Raw genomic sequence first — 13924 nt, 5'->3', positions numbered from 1 at the left:
GAGTGAGAAAACAACAACAAAATGCCTGTGGAACCAGTTGTTTCTGAGTTTAAACCACTGTTTAGTCACTAACTAGCGGTCTGACCTTTGGCAAGTTACTTAGCCTCTCTGAGCCTTAGTTTCCTCATCTACCTGGGTTCAAATTTCAGCTTCAATTTCAGCTCTACCACTTAATGTGTAACTTTGGACACATTTTCTGATCCTAATTTTCCTCATCTGTAAAGTAGGGCTAACAGTACCTACCTCACAGTCATGAGGAATAAATACTTCATGTAAAGTTCTTAGCACAGAGCCTGACACAGTCTCTTTCCGAAAACGTTAGCTACTATCATAACCTCAACACCCGGACTCTCTTACTTGGTCCCTACCCTCAAGATGCTCCAGAAACGCTGAGTTTAGGAGGGCATAACTGCTCCGTGGAAGCAGGGAGGCCAGCAAGAGGAGCTGGCCCCTGAGTTGATTAGGTGGAATCGGGCGGGGTGGGAGGCTGTTTCCTCGCTGAGAAGCTAACCAGACCAGGAGTTCCCAAGAGAAGGAGCTGCGAAGGCTCTGCACACCGTAATTCCTCAGCAACTTGGCTAGCTGCCTTTTTTTTTTCCCCCTGCTGTCGTGGTTTAGTCACGACAGCACCAAGCGGAGGTACGATGAACACCAGGAAGCTCAAAGCCTTTGGCAGACGGAGACAGGCCACACCCCAAAAAGACGGCAAGGCCCAAATGCCTAAAGCTAGTTCTATCGTGAAATTTCCTAGATTCTGTCGCGACGAAACACCGCCCACCTCAGACCCCAGCGCCGTTCGCCAGTCTCCATCTTTAGGATTGAAAGAATGAGAGCTGGCCAAAAGGGAATCCCGGTTTGGAGAGACTGGGGTACGGCGGCTGCCTGGGGACCAAAACGTCTCTAAGGTAAAGTTGCAGCCTGAAGCGATTTTTTGACCCCCGACACTTAATGGGCTGTCGAAGACCCGGATGTGTCTGGGACTGGCCGAGGTACCCATTAACGCGCCCCCGCTAGACCATCCCCCCTCCTCCGTTTATGATTGGGTTTTAAGCACGCCAATCATCACTTCTCCGGCCACTCATTCTCCAAGGGTGGGGTGAAGTCCCGGCATCTAATCTTCTACTGGCATGGCCGAGAAGATGAGGGCGGGGTGGCCGGCTTAGGTCGCCCAATGGGCGTCGTGGCGTGTGGGTAAGGCGGAGCCGAGGCGCTTGGCAGCTGCCCAATCAGCGTCCTTGTTTGTGTGGTGCCGCCGCCGCCGGTGCAGCCGCCGCCGCCGCCGCTGCCCCCGTCTGTACCGCAGTGTCTGCTCCGCCCGCCCGCCCCGGTCCGGCCCGCCCCTCCCACCTCCCGTCCTAGCCGTCAGCGGGGTCTGGATCCCCCTGTGCCGTTCCGCCTTTTCCTTTTTCGACGCCTCCGCCGCTGCCTGAGAGGCTAGCTAGCGGAGTTACACCGCCACCGGCCAGGTTGAGGAGCTTTGGCCTAGGCCAGCTGGCCGCCCGCCGCCCGGGGCGGAGGACGAGGAAGGGAAGGAGCTGGGAGGAGGCATGTGCGGAGTGGGGGAAGGGAAAGGTGGAGGGGCGGGGGAGGGGAAGCGCCCGCGAGCCGACGCCCGCCCGCGCGCCCCGCCTTGCGTCCCCTCGCCCACCCGGCACGGCGCGCCCCGCCTCGCGCTCCCCTCTTCACCTCATCCTCTCCCCCCTCCGCGCGCGCGACCCGGTCTTTCACTTCGGCCTCGCGCACCCCCAGCTCGTGTCCCTGCATTTCGTCTCCTTGTACTCTTTCTCCCCTCCCTCACTCCCCGTTTCCCCCGCCATCCCCGCTTTCACTCCGTGCCTCATGCCCGCCATGCTCCCCTCCTTTCCTCTCTAGCGCGCCCCCCCCTTTTTTTTTTTTTGACTCTCTCCACCCCCAGTGGTGCCCTCAGGGTGCGGGGGCCGCTCCCTGCTCTCAGTCTTGTGTTTGCGGGCGGATGGGACAAATGGGGAATCTAAGGGTGAAGGAAGCACCAGATAATTATCTTTATTTAGGGAAAGGGATCAGGAGCGCAGAACCTTACCCCTTTATTTCGTCGTCCACCGTTCCGTCGCCCTCCCGTAGGAGAAGAGAATTGTCTCAGCCTGTGTGGGCACTTAGCTTCTACAGCGACTGGGCTTGTGGGACACACTGAATCTGTTTTCCAGTTCAGTTCCTGAGGGTCAGTGGAACTTACCCTTCCCTAACCAAACCGAGACTTAGAGTACTTTTGGCCTCCCTGCTCTCAATTACGCTGAGGAGCGAGCCACTCCTGCGAGTGCAGAGGTTTAGGTGCTATTCGCGCGCCGGGTACAGCTTTCCCCTTTCATAAAGGTATGGTAGCCTCTTTGGATTCATCCCCAGCATCAACTTCCAAACACAAGATGTTAGCTCATAGGGCTGGCAGTGAGGTGGAGATGGAGGCTTGGTGGTGGGTGGCATGCGGATGCTAACTGAGCTAGCTAGCAACCTTTTTCTCTGTTGTCCCGTGAAGAATCAGGTAGTCTCCTGAGAACCAGTTTTCTCATTTCTGATAAACGCTTATTTGGAGGGCGTGTGTGTGTGTCTGTGTGTGTGTGAGAGAGAGAGAGATGGGGGGATACTTAATATATTTTAGCAAAAGGCAAGAGCAGTGTTTTCAGGCCAGATTGCAAAAGAGGGATTTGGACTTGTAGCTGATGGAATTAAAACAGGTTTAACAGATCTGTGTTGGAGAAGAGCTGATGCTTTTGTAGCTTTTGGGATATTTTTTCTAAAAATTTATATTTTGAGTAGAAAAGCATGCATGTGGTGGTACAAAGTGAAAAACAAGCTTCCCTCCCATCTCTGTCCTACAGCCATCTAGTCTCCTTCTCCTCCTAGCGCGGGTGACTTTGATGTTTTCTGGCAGCAGCATGGTGTCTATATGTTGTTGGTGATTATCCTGTTTGGGAGTTTAGTGCTATCTTTATTGCTCTTTATTTGGTATGCTGACCTGAACTCTTCTTTGCAGTCTGATAACAACTTGGATTCTTATTTTTGGTGCTGGAGCTGTCTTTCAAGTATCGTCCTAGAGTAGTATTTCTGTCAGTACTTAGTTGAGAAGGAGGCCACTTCTGGAGGTGCTATGGAGGGGTTCTGTATATTTTGAGGGAAGGCCCACACTTGTTGGATCGTGCTGCTTTTTTTGTGACTGATATCTAGTCCCTGGCTATTTGGGAATGGATCAGATAGCTGTTTGGGAATGGCTGTTTGGGTCAGGGATCGGATTCACATAAGCAGATAGCTAATATGAATAACTAGTTGATGGTAGGGCTGTCTTCACTTTTTAGGGGAATAGAGTTTTCTAGTCCAGTGGCAGTGATAGTCATCATGGAACAAGGTAGAAAAGTACTAATCAGCAGGAATCAGAACGCTGAATCTATAGGCTGAGTGACCCAGTTTGAGTAGAGGTGAGGCTTACAGACTTCTGTCCTGCCTATTATTCCTTACTTGAGAACACTCTCCATGAGGTGAGAGTGATTTGTAGTTGACAGCAGCATCCATCTTTATAACACTGTGGTTTGCCTTCCCTGACCATATGTGATGTCTGTTAACTTCCTGTTTAGAGGCAGTCCGAGTAGGGTCTGAATATAGGCTGCATTCAGATAATTTTCTAGGAACATTGTTAACCAGGTTCCCTGATCAGCCCTTCAAATCTAAATTCTGTCGGTAACTTTTACTGCTGTGCTTAGCATAGGGCCACAGGGTGGTGACAGAGGGAAGTGTGAGGAATTTGTTCTGAGCCTCACAACCTTAAAGTACTTTCAGAAGCTTGTATGCTGTCCCCATTTTGGGGGTTCGCCTGCTCCCCTTTTTTTTTGGCAGACGGGCAAGGCTGGACCTCCAGGTTGAATTTTGGGGATCATTGTGTCAGTGAAGGTATCCTAATCATGTGTTGAGACCTCTGAATTCATCTCACCTTTAAGCAGTGAGTCTCGTATGTTTCATGTAAAGCGTGCCCTCTTGTTTCAATTTACTGATTCTTCCTTCCTTTCCTCCCCCACCCACCAAACTGGAGGTGTATGTGGGGGAAAACAGCAGCTGTGCTGTCCTGATTTCTAGACTCTGGCGGATATTCCATGATAGCCACCCCATTGGGAGTCATGCTGACAAGGAGCCCCTCTGCACTTAGCTTAGAAGGCTCATGTTGTTTGGCTCATTGAGAAAAGCCAACCAGCTTTGGTTGATTAAAACAACTGCTAGAGAAATCGTAAGATTTGAGCCATAAGTGGGACTGAGGGACTTTCTTTTCCAGACCTTTGCAGTACTTAAAGCCGTGCATTATTACATATCAAGGCACAGTAGCCAGACATTTTCTGAGGTAGTTTGGAGGGAAAGAAAAAGTAAAGACATACACCCAGATTGACTGTAAATCTAGTCCTGGCATAAAACTGTCCACCTCTTGCTTGGGGAAAAAAATCCAACCTATCAGACAATACGAGACAGAGTTGCAGTTCTCCTACTGTTGGCTAAGCCTAGGAAAAGATATATAAGGAAGTTCAGTTTCTGTTAAAATGGCTGGATTTTGTGGTGAATCTTCTATTAGCCATATTGTTTGGTTTATCCTCAGTAATCTCTGTGAAACTCTTTCTATAGGTCCAGGTTGGGGATTTTGGTGACTCCAGAATCCTTGAAGCAGGAACCTCCTTTCTTTGTGTAACAGTGATGAAAGCCTCTGAAGAGTAGGTCTGATTTGAAACAGACCCCTCCTCATGTTCCATCTTTTATCTTCTCCCTTGTGGATATTTGAAATATTCCTATATAGCTTGAATTCATCCAGTAAGAAGGGAGTGACCCAGGGTCATTAGGGCTTAACCTGTCTGAGGTATTTAGATTGTGGCTTGGTAATGTTTGCTGTCTTTCACAAAACCCCCCTTACCTTTGCCGTTTACCTAAGTTGCCATCAGCTGACAAGAAACTATCAACAGTTTTGGGTTATAGTACCAAAAGCAGCAGAGTACTAAGAACACATCATTTGTTACTTTTGAGATATGAAGTGGTCAAATCCAAACCTCAAATCGTAGTAACTGCAGAAGCATCTTTGACAATGTGTGAACTTAATTGTTATTAATATTAACTAGTAAACTGCTAAAGAAATTAAGGGAAATTATAGCAATTCCGTATTCCTGAGCCATTCTCTTACTGTTTTTCACACCTGGCTAGTTCCATTTTATTTATTTTTATTTTATTTTATATTTTTTGAGATGGAGTTTCGCTCTCGTTGCCCAGGCTGGAGTGCAGTGGCGTGATCTCAGCTCACTGCGGGGTTCAAACAATTCTCCTGCCTCAGCTTCCCAAGTAGCTGGGATTACAGTCACCTATCACCGTGCCTGGCTAATTTTTGTATTTTTAGTAGAGACAAGGTTTCACCATGTTGGCCAGGCTGGTCTCGAACTTCTGACCTCAGGTGATCTGCCGACCTCAGCCTCCCAGAGTGCTGGGATTTAGGCATGGAGCCACTATGCCCACTATGCCTGGCCTTAGTATCCATTTAAAAAAATAATTCAGGTTACTGTTACCTAAAGCTGAGAGTCATACTTTAAATCTCCTGATCAAAGCTTTCTTGGGCTTGTCTCATTTCAAGGAAAGGTGGAATTTATAATCTTTAAAAATATATGCTGGAATGTTAGTAGGATTTAGATTAGATGCCAGGGTTAATAAATTCTCATTATAATTGTGAAGGATTGCAAATACTAACTGGAAGGCTTGTGCATCTCTTACCCAGAAGATTTTTATAATGTTAGCATTTCGGGAGTATTTAAATTCAGACTTGCTGGAAGAGAGGGGGTAAGCTAATATGTTGCAGATTGGACTAGTGGAACACAGGTTGTGGAGAGCCTTGAAGTCCGGGGTTGAATTCTTGCTTTGTAGTTTATTAGCTAACTGAATTTGGGTAAGGCTACTAATTTTTGAATTCCCATTTCTTGCAGAGTGATGCCAGTCCTTGCAATAGCCTTTAAGGTTTTACATGGTTTGCCCTCCACACCCTCTTCCATTTTTGATCGGCTGTCATCTTCCCTCTTGCTCTCTCCATTCCAGCCACACTGACTTGTTTCTTGAATGCTGGTCAGTCATACTCTTTATCTTAGAACCTTTGCAGGTTCCTAAGACCAAGTGATTCCTTCCAGTGGGAAAACAGCCAGGTTTCCCCACAGAGAATGGCTGATTGCGTCACCTCCTTAACGTCTTTGCTTAAATGTCACCTTTTTAATGAAGTCTTATCCTTCCTCTCTTTAAAATTGTATTGTCAGTCCCCTTCCCTCATGCTTAATTATCCTTCCCTGCTCTATTTTCTTTTTCATAGCACTTACACCTTTATAATACATTTATTTGTTACATGTATTGCCTGTTGGTTCTCTATGTTGTAAGTCTTAGAAGGCATGGATTTGTTTTGGTAATTTGTTTAGTGCCTAGTGCAGTGCCTGGCATGTAGTTAATAATAAATGTTTGTTGGCTGGGGTTGGTGGCTCACGCCTGTAATTCTAGCACTTTGGGAGGCTGAGGCTGGCGGATCACATGAGGTCAGGAGTTCGAGACCAGCCTGGCCAACATGATGAAACCCCGTGTTTACTAAAAATACAAAAATTAGCTGGGCGTGATGGCAGGCACCTGTAATCCCAGCTACTTGGGAGGCCGAGGCAGGAGAATAGCTTGAACTCTGGAGGTGGAGGTTGCAGTGAGCCGAGATTGCACCATTGCACTCCAGCCTGGGTGATAGCGTGAGACTCAGTTTCAAAAAAAAAAAAAGGCCAGGCATGGTGGCTCACACCTGAAATCCCAGCACTTTGGGAGGCCGAGGCAGGTAGATCACGATGTCAGGAGTTCCAGACCAGCCTGGCCAAGATGGTAAAACCCCATCTCTACTCAAAATACAAAAATTAGCCGGATATGGTGGCGGGCACCTGTAATCCCAGCTACTCGGGAGGCTGAGGCAGAGAATTTCTTGAACCTGGGAGGCGGAGGTTGCAGTGATCCGAGATCGCCCCTTTGCACTCCAGCCTGGGCAACAGAGTGAGACTCTGTCTCAAAAATAAATAAATAAACAAATAAAAGTTTGTTGATCCAATAGGAATAGAAATAACCTGTCATACTAATCTCATGTTTGTTTGTAACAAAAATATGAAATATAAGCATAAAATGTTTTGTGAACTTTAAAGCATAATGCAAATAATGATGAAATTATTGCCTTCCCATTAGAAATGGTAAAATACATTTGATTATTGGAAAAAAGCTTCATATGTGTTCAATATATTGTCATTTCTCTCCTAAACTCAAGCCCTTTGTTTCCAGTTGTCTCCTGTGTGCTAGACATATCTACCTTTGTATCAGGTTGGTACTCAAACTCATTTCCAACATCATCTCTTTCCTGTGATTCATTGAGTCATCTAAACCAGAAATGTGAGCATCATCGTCACTTTTGTCTTACCTGTTACTTTCTAAATATTTCTGAATCTGTAGCTTCTTCTGTGTCTCCATTGCTGTTCTCATTCAGCTGCTCTTATTTTGGGATATTGCCTTGATCTCTTACAGATCTGTTTATGGTCTTACTCTCTTTTTCTTTTTTTTTTTCTTGAGGTGGAGTCTTTGTTGCTGGAGTGCAGTGGTGCAATCTTAGCTCACTGCAGCCTCCACCTCCTGGGTTCAAGTGATTCTCCTGCTTCAGCCTCCCGAGTAGCTGGGATTATAGGTGTCTGCCACTACACCCAGATAATTTTTGTATTTTTCGTTGAGACGAGGTTTCACCACGTTGCCCAGGCTGGTCTCAGACTCCTGACCTCAAGTGATCCGCCCATGTGGGCCTCCCAAAGTACTGGGATTATAGGAGTGAACCACTGCACCCGGCCGTCTTATTCTCTTGTAAACTCTCTATCATCGTGTCTTCAGAATAGTCTAACGCTTACTGATTATTCTACTTTCCTCATCTTAAAAGTATTCAGTAGTTTCCAGTTATTAAAAGATTGAAATTTAAACTTTGAATGGTATTCAAGGCCCTTTATGATGTTGGTGTTTGCCTTCCTATCCAGCCTTTTTTCTGTACCTTATAGTTAATGTGTGAGCAAATTTTAGTGGTTTCTTTTTTTGTTTGCCTGGTTGTTTTTTTCAGACAAGATCTGGCTCTGTTGCCCAGGCTCCATGGAGCATAGTGGCACGATTTCGGCTCACTGCAACTTTTGCCTTCTGAGTTCAAGTGATCCTCCTACCTCAGCCTCAGTAGCTGGGACTATAGGCCTGTGCCACTTTGCCCAGCTAATTTGTGAAATAGTGTTCTTTTAGTTACAGGTAGCTTCTAAATCTCATAAAAAATGCCACTTCTTCTGGGAAACCTTCCCTGACTTGCCCAAAGAGACTTAGATACGTTTTCTTCTTTGTTCTCTTTATAATTTTTATTAATTTTATTTTTATTTATTTTTTGAAATGGAGTCTTGCTCTGTCACCCAGGCTGGGGTGCAATGGTGCGATCTTGACTCGCTGCATCCGCCGCTGCCTGGGTTCAAGTGATTCTCCTGCCCCAGCCTCCTGAGTAGCTGGGACTACAAGCACGCCACTGCGCCCAGCTAATTTTTGTATTTTTAGTAGAGACGGGGTTTCACAACATTGGCCAGGCTGGTCTTGATCTCTTGACCTTGTGATCCGCCTGACTCAGCCTCCCAAAGTGCTAGGATTACAGGCATGAGCCACCGTGCCTGGCCATTTTATTTTATTTTATTTTATTTTATTTTATTTATTTTTTGCGGGGGGACAGAGTTTTGCTCTGTCACCCAGGCTGGAGTGCAATGACGCGATCTCAGCTCAGTGCAACCTCCACCTTCTGCGTTCATGCGATTCTCCTGCCTCAGCCTCCCAAGTAACTGGGATTACAGGTGCCTGCTGCCATGCCCAGCTAATTTTTTGTAGGTTTTAGTGGAGACGATGGGGTTTCACCATATTGTTCATGTTGTCCGGGCTGGTCTCGAACTCCTGACCTTAGGAGATCTTCCCGCCTTGGCCTCCCAAAGTGTTGGGATTACAGGCGTGAGCCACTGTTCCTGGCCTTTTTTTTTTTTCTTTTGAGACGCAGCTTTGCTCTGTTGCCCAGATTGGAGTGCAATTGCACAGTCATAGTTTAGTGTAACCTTGAACTCCTGGAGCTTAAGCAGTCCTGCCTCAGCCTCCTGAGTAGTTGAGACTACAAGTACACACCACCAAGCCTAATTTTTAAATTTTTTGTAGGGATGGGGCCTCCCTGTGTTGCCCAGTCTGGTCTTGATCTCCTGGCCTCAAGTAGTCCTCCCGCCTTGGCCTCCTAAGGTGTTGGGATTACAGGTGTGAACCACTGCACCCAACCTTGCTGTGTCTTTTTACTGTTGTATTTCCATTGCCTAGCATGGTGCCTGTCACCTAAAAAATATTTTAAAATATTTGCTGAATAAATACTCCTATGGGTTTAGAAAATACAGCATAAATTTAGAAATGCCCCTTCTGTTATATTCTGGGAACAGAACAAGGTTGGAGCCTTGGTTGTGCCATTTACCATCTGTGTGACCTTGGTTGAATCACTTGAAGTCTCTGAGCCTTAGTTTCCTCATCTTAAAAATTAGAATCAGTAACTGCTTTATTTATTTTGCTAAGTTTCTTTGTCAGTCAAATAAGGTAATGCATGTTAAGGTACTTTATAAACTGTAAAACACTGTTATTATTTTTAATCATTATGTGTCTACACAAGTTGAGCTTTCCTCACAACTCTTTTTTTTTTTTTTGAGATGGAGTCTGGGGGCTAGAGTGCAATGGCGCGATCTCGGCTCACTGCAACCTCTGCCTCCTGGGTTCAAATGATTCTCCTACCTCAGCCTCCTGAGTAGCTGGGATTACAGGTGCCTGTCGCCATGCCCAGCTAATTTTTGTATTTTTAGTAGAGTCGGGATTTGACCGTGTTGGCCAGACTGGTCTCAAACTCCTGACCTTGTGATCCCCCTGCCTTGGCCTCCTGGAGTGGTGGGATTACAGACGTGAGTCACTGCGCCCGGCCCCTTGTAACTCTTGACTTGTTTTTTTTCTTCTTCTTACTTATTTTTTTTTTTTGAGACGGAGTCTTGCTCTGTTGTCCAGGCTGGAGTGCAGTGGCACCATCTTGGCTCACTGGAAACTCTGCCTCCCGGGTTCACGCCGTTCTCCTGCCTCAGCCTCCCGGGTAGCTGGGACTACAGGCGCCTGCCACCACGCCTGGCTAATTTTTTTGTATTTTTAATAGAGACGGGGTTTCACTGTGTTAGCCAGGATAGTCTCAAACTCCTGACCTCGTGATCTGCCTGCCTCAGCCTCCCAAAGTGCTGGGATTACAGGCGTGAGCCACTGCGCCCAGCTTAGGCCAGATATCTTTTAGAAATATCAGTGATAAGAGGGCTGCCATTTTTCCTCCATGAATTCGAAGGCAAATGTTGTAGTTCAACCAACTCAGCCTTCACCTTCAGTGCATTCCCAGGAGGATAGTTGTAACTGAGCTGATGCCACTGCCTTTCATCTAACAGTAGAGACAGGGTTTCACCATGTTGGCCAGGCTGGTCTCGAACTCCTGACCTCAGGTGATCCCCCTGCCTCCACCTCCCAAAGTGCTGGGATTACAAGTGTGAGCCACTGTGCCCAGCCTGTCCTGTCTTATAAAGGCATAAAGTTTATCTGAATGATGTTCACTGCTAGATTCCAAACTTTTTATCTAGCAGTGTGAAATTTTAATCTACCAGTAAATAAATTGAAAAGATTTCCTCAATAGGGTAACATTTTCCAATCACTCTTTAACAATTATGTGGCTAGGTTGATGTGTTGCCATCAAAAGAATTGAAACAGTTGGTCATATGTATTGCTACTGCCACGGATAAGTTGGCCAGAAGACCTTTGAAGTATGCGCCGTTAGGTTCTGTGAAATTTGATATGAATAGCATGACATTCTTTCTGTGTACTACAGTTTGGCCTTTAATAAGTATCCGTGCATAAATTTACGTGTTACTGTGTCATTCTCTTATTTTATAATTCAGATAGTAATGAATTCTCAGTTTCTCACCTGAATGTATAGAGAATTTGAAAGTTTTGCTTATTTATTTGTTTTGAGATGGATTCTTGCTGTGTCAACCAGCTTAGCCTTCAACCAGCTTAGCCTTCACCTTCCATTCAACCAACTTAGCCTTCACCTTCAGTGCATTCCCAGGAGGATAGTAATTGAGCTGGTGAAGAAAAAAATTTCTTCATTTTTTTTTTTGAGAACTCATGAATTTACATACATAGGTACCACCCTTTATGAACATTTTGATTGTTGCATGACTTTGTACCATGAAAGCCTTTAAATCTATGTAATATTATACTGTAAGTTCCTAATTTTGTCAAATATATTGTAGTAGATACCACCAAAGAGTATAACTAAGGTTAGAATCTGGGCATTTTTAATTTCCAAGTTAGCCCTTCTATTCTGGCTCACTGAATACTTGATAATTACAGGGAGAGTAAAATAGAATATGATAAAGTTATATCAAAGTACAAAAATTACAATGTAGTTTATGTGTGACTTTTGTGCTGTGTTCTAGATTCAGTTGTATTGAGGGTATAAAAGAACTGATGAATAAAGGATACTGTTATGGTGCAGGAAGGTATTAGAGGAGGACAGTGAGATTTTTACGCATTATTTTATAGGTTTATGAATTAAGAAGACTTTGGAAGTTGGCTTTTTTTTTTTTTTTTTGAGGTGGGGTTTCGCTCTTGTTGCCCAGGCTGGAGTGCAATGGCATAATCTCGCCTCACTACAACCTCTGCCTCCTGGGTTCAAGTGATTCTCCCACCTCAGCCTCCCAAGTAGCTGGGATTACATGCGCCTGCCACCATGCCCAGCTAATTTGTTGTATTTTTAGTAGAGACGGGGTTTTACCATGTTGGCCAGGCTGGTCACGAACTCCTGACCTCAGGCGATCCACCCGCCTCGGCCTCCCAAAGTGCTGGGATTGCAGGCATGAGCCACCACACCCAGCCCGGAAGTTATGCATTTTCAATTTTGTTGTTAATTTTTGTTGATGCATTGCTTAGTAAATCTTTAATGAGATGCCTAAACTGTGTCACATTAGCTCTTTTGTTGGGTGTTGTGAAGACTTTGTTGATTTGTGTGTATGTGTATCTTTCATTCTCTCCTCTTGCTCTTTTCTTTAAAAAAAAAAAAAAACATTCTCAGTGTTGTATATAAATTGAATTTTATGGCTGGATATGAGAAAATAGTAGGGTGGTACTCTTAGTGGATATTTTTCATTTAATTTCTTAAAAGCTTTTCTCCTTTTGTTAAACTAGAATAACTTTCACTCTTTTTTCACTTTATTCCCTGGAACATCTGTGTTCCAGAGAATATGCTTCAGTTTCTCACTGATACTCTTAAAGTTTCTATGAATCGAAATATTTTAGAGATATATTTCTCTACCTTCTCACCTGTAGGGAACACCTTTTATTGTACTATATACAGATGCTCCTTGATTTATGATGAGGTTATGTCCCTGTAAACTTATTGTAGGTTGAAAATAGCCTAAGTCAAAAATGCATTTAATACAGCTAACCTGCTAAACATCATAGCTTAGCTTAGCCTACCTTACATGTGTTCAAAATGCTTACATTAGCTTACAATTGGACAAAATTATCTAATAAAAAGCCTATTTTATTTATTTACTTATTTATTTATTTAGAGACAGAGTCTTGCTCTATCACCCAGGCTAGAGCACAGTGGCGCAGTCTCGACTCACTGCAACCTCTGCCTCCTGGGTTCAAGTGATTCTTCTCCCTCAGCCTCCTGAGTAGCTGGAATTACAGGTGCCTGCCACCACGTCCGGCTAATTTTTGTATTTTTAGTAGAGATGGGAATTCACCATGTTGGCCAGGCTGGTCTTGAACTCCTGACCTCAGCTAATCCACCCACCTTGGCCTCCCAAAGTGCTGGGATTACAGGGATGAGCCACTGCGCTCAGCCCAAAGCCTATTTTATAATAAAGTGTTGGCTATCTCATGTAATTTATTGAATATTATGCCAAAAGTGTAAGCCAGAATGGTTGAATGTGGATTTGAAGTACAGTTTCTACCGAATGTGTATCACCTTCACACCATCGTAAAGTCGTAAAAAATTTTAAGTTGAGCCATTGTAAGTTGGGGAATATACATACTTGGCAAGTGGTCTTCTAACCTGTGTGTGAAAATCGCTAGTAGCTTACCAATTCACCATGAATTCCTTGTTTATTTTTAGGCAGTATTTTAGAAAGCTTACATATCTATACATACAACATTACTTTTAAAAAATTATTATTATTATTATTATTTTGAGATGGAGTCTCTGTCTGTCACCAGGCTGGAGTACAGTGGCACAGTCTTAGCTCACTACAAACTCCGCCTCTTGGGTTCAAGCAGTTCTCCTGCCTCAGCATCCCAAGTAGCTGGAACTACAGGTATGCGCCACCACGCCCAGCTAATTTTTTTTTTTTTTTTTTTTTTTTTTTTTTTTTTTTTTTTTTTTTTTTGGAGTCTTGCTCTGTTGCCGAGGCTGGAGTGCAGTGGCATGATCTCGGCTAACTGCAACCTCTGCCTCCCAGGTTCAAGCAATTCTCCTGCCTTAGCCTCCCAAGTAACTGGGATTACAGGAGCGTGCCACCACACCCAGCTAATTTGTTTTCTTTTTTTTAATTTGTATTTTTAGTAAATGCAGGGTTTCACCATATTGGCCAGGCTGGTCTCGAACTCCTGACCTTGTGATCCACCCACCTCGGTCTCCCAAAGTTCTGGGATTACAGGCATGAACCACCACGGCTGGCCAAATTGTGTATTTTTATTTTTTATTTTTTATTTTTTATTTATTTTATTTATTTATTTATTTATTTTTGAGACAGAGTCTCGCTCTGTC

The 13924-nt window shown here is 44.6% G+C and overlaps 1 protein-coding gene across 2 annotated transcripts in view; it reads left to right on the top strand.

Moving 5' to 3' along the window:
* Positions 1 to 1956: 1956 nt before the first annotated feature.
* The window catches only part of GATAD2B (GATA zinc finger domain containing 2B), a 121988-nt gene continuing 110020 nt past the window's right edge, over positions 1957 to 13924 (top strand). Inside the window, exon 1 of one of the 2 annotated variants that reach the window (XM_017857499.1) lies at positions 1957 to 2197. The gene's annotated coding sequence lies outside the window, so the exon portion shown is untranslated. Of the gene's footprint in view, positions 2198 to 2327; positions 2350 to 13924 lie in introns of those variants that run through there. The other variant, XM_017857498.1, reaches the window with a different exon arrangement.

The sequence above is a fragment of the Rhinopithecus bieti genome, unplaced genomic scaffold (assembly GCF_001698545.2).
Source record: "Rhinopithecus bieti isolate Rb0 unplaced genomic scaffold, ASM169854v2 scaffold_45389, whole genome shotgun sequence".
NCBI lineage: Eukaryota > Metazoa > Chordata > Mammalia > Primates > Cercopithecidae > Rhinopithecus > Rhinopithecus bieti.
Note: the sequence above shows the minus strand (reverse complement) of the source record. Positions and strands in the feature narration are given on the sequence as shown.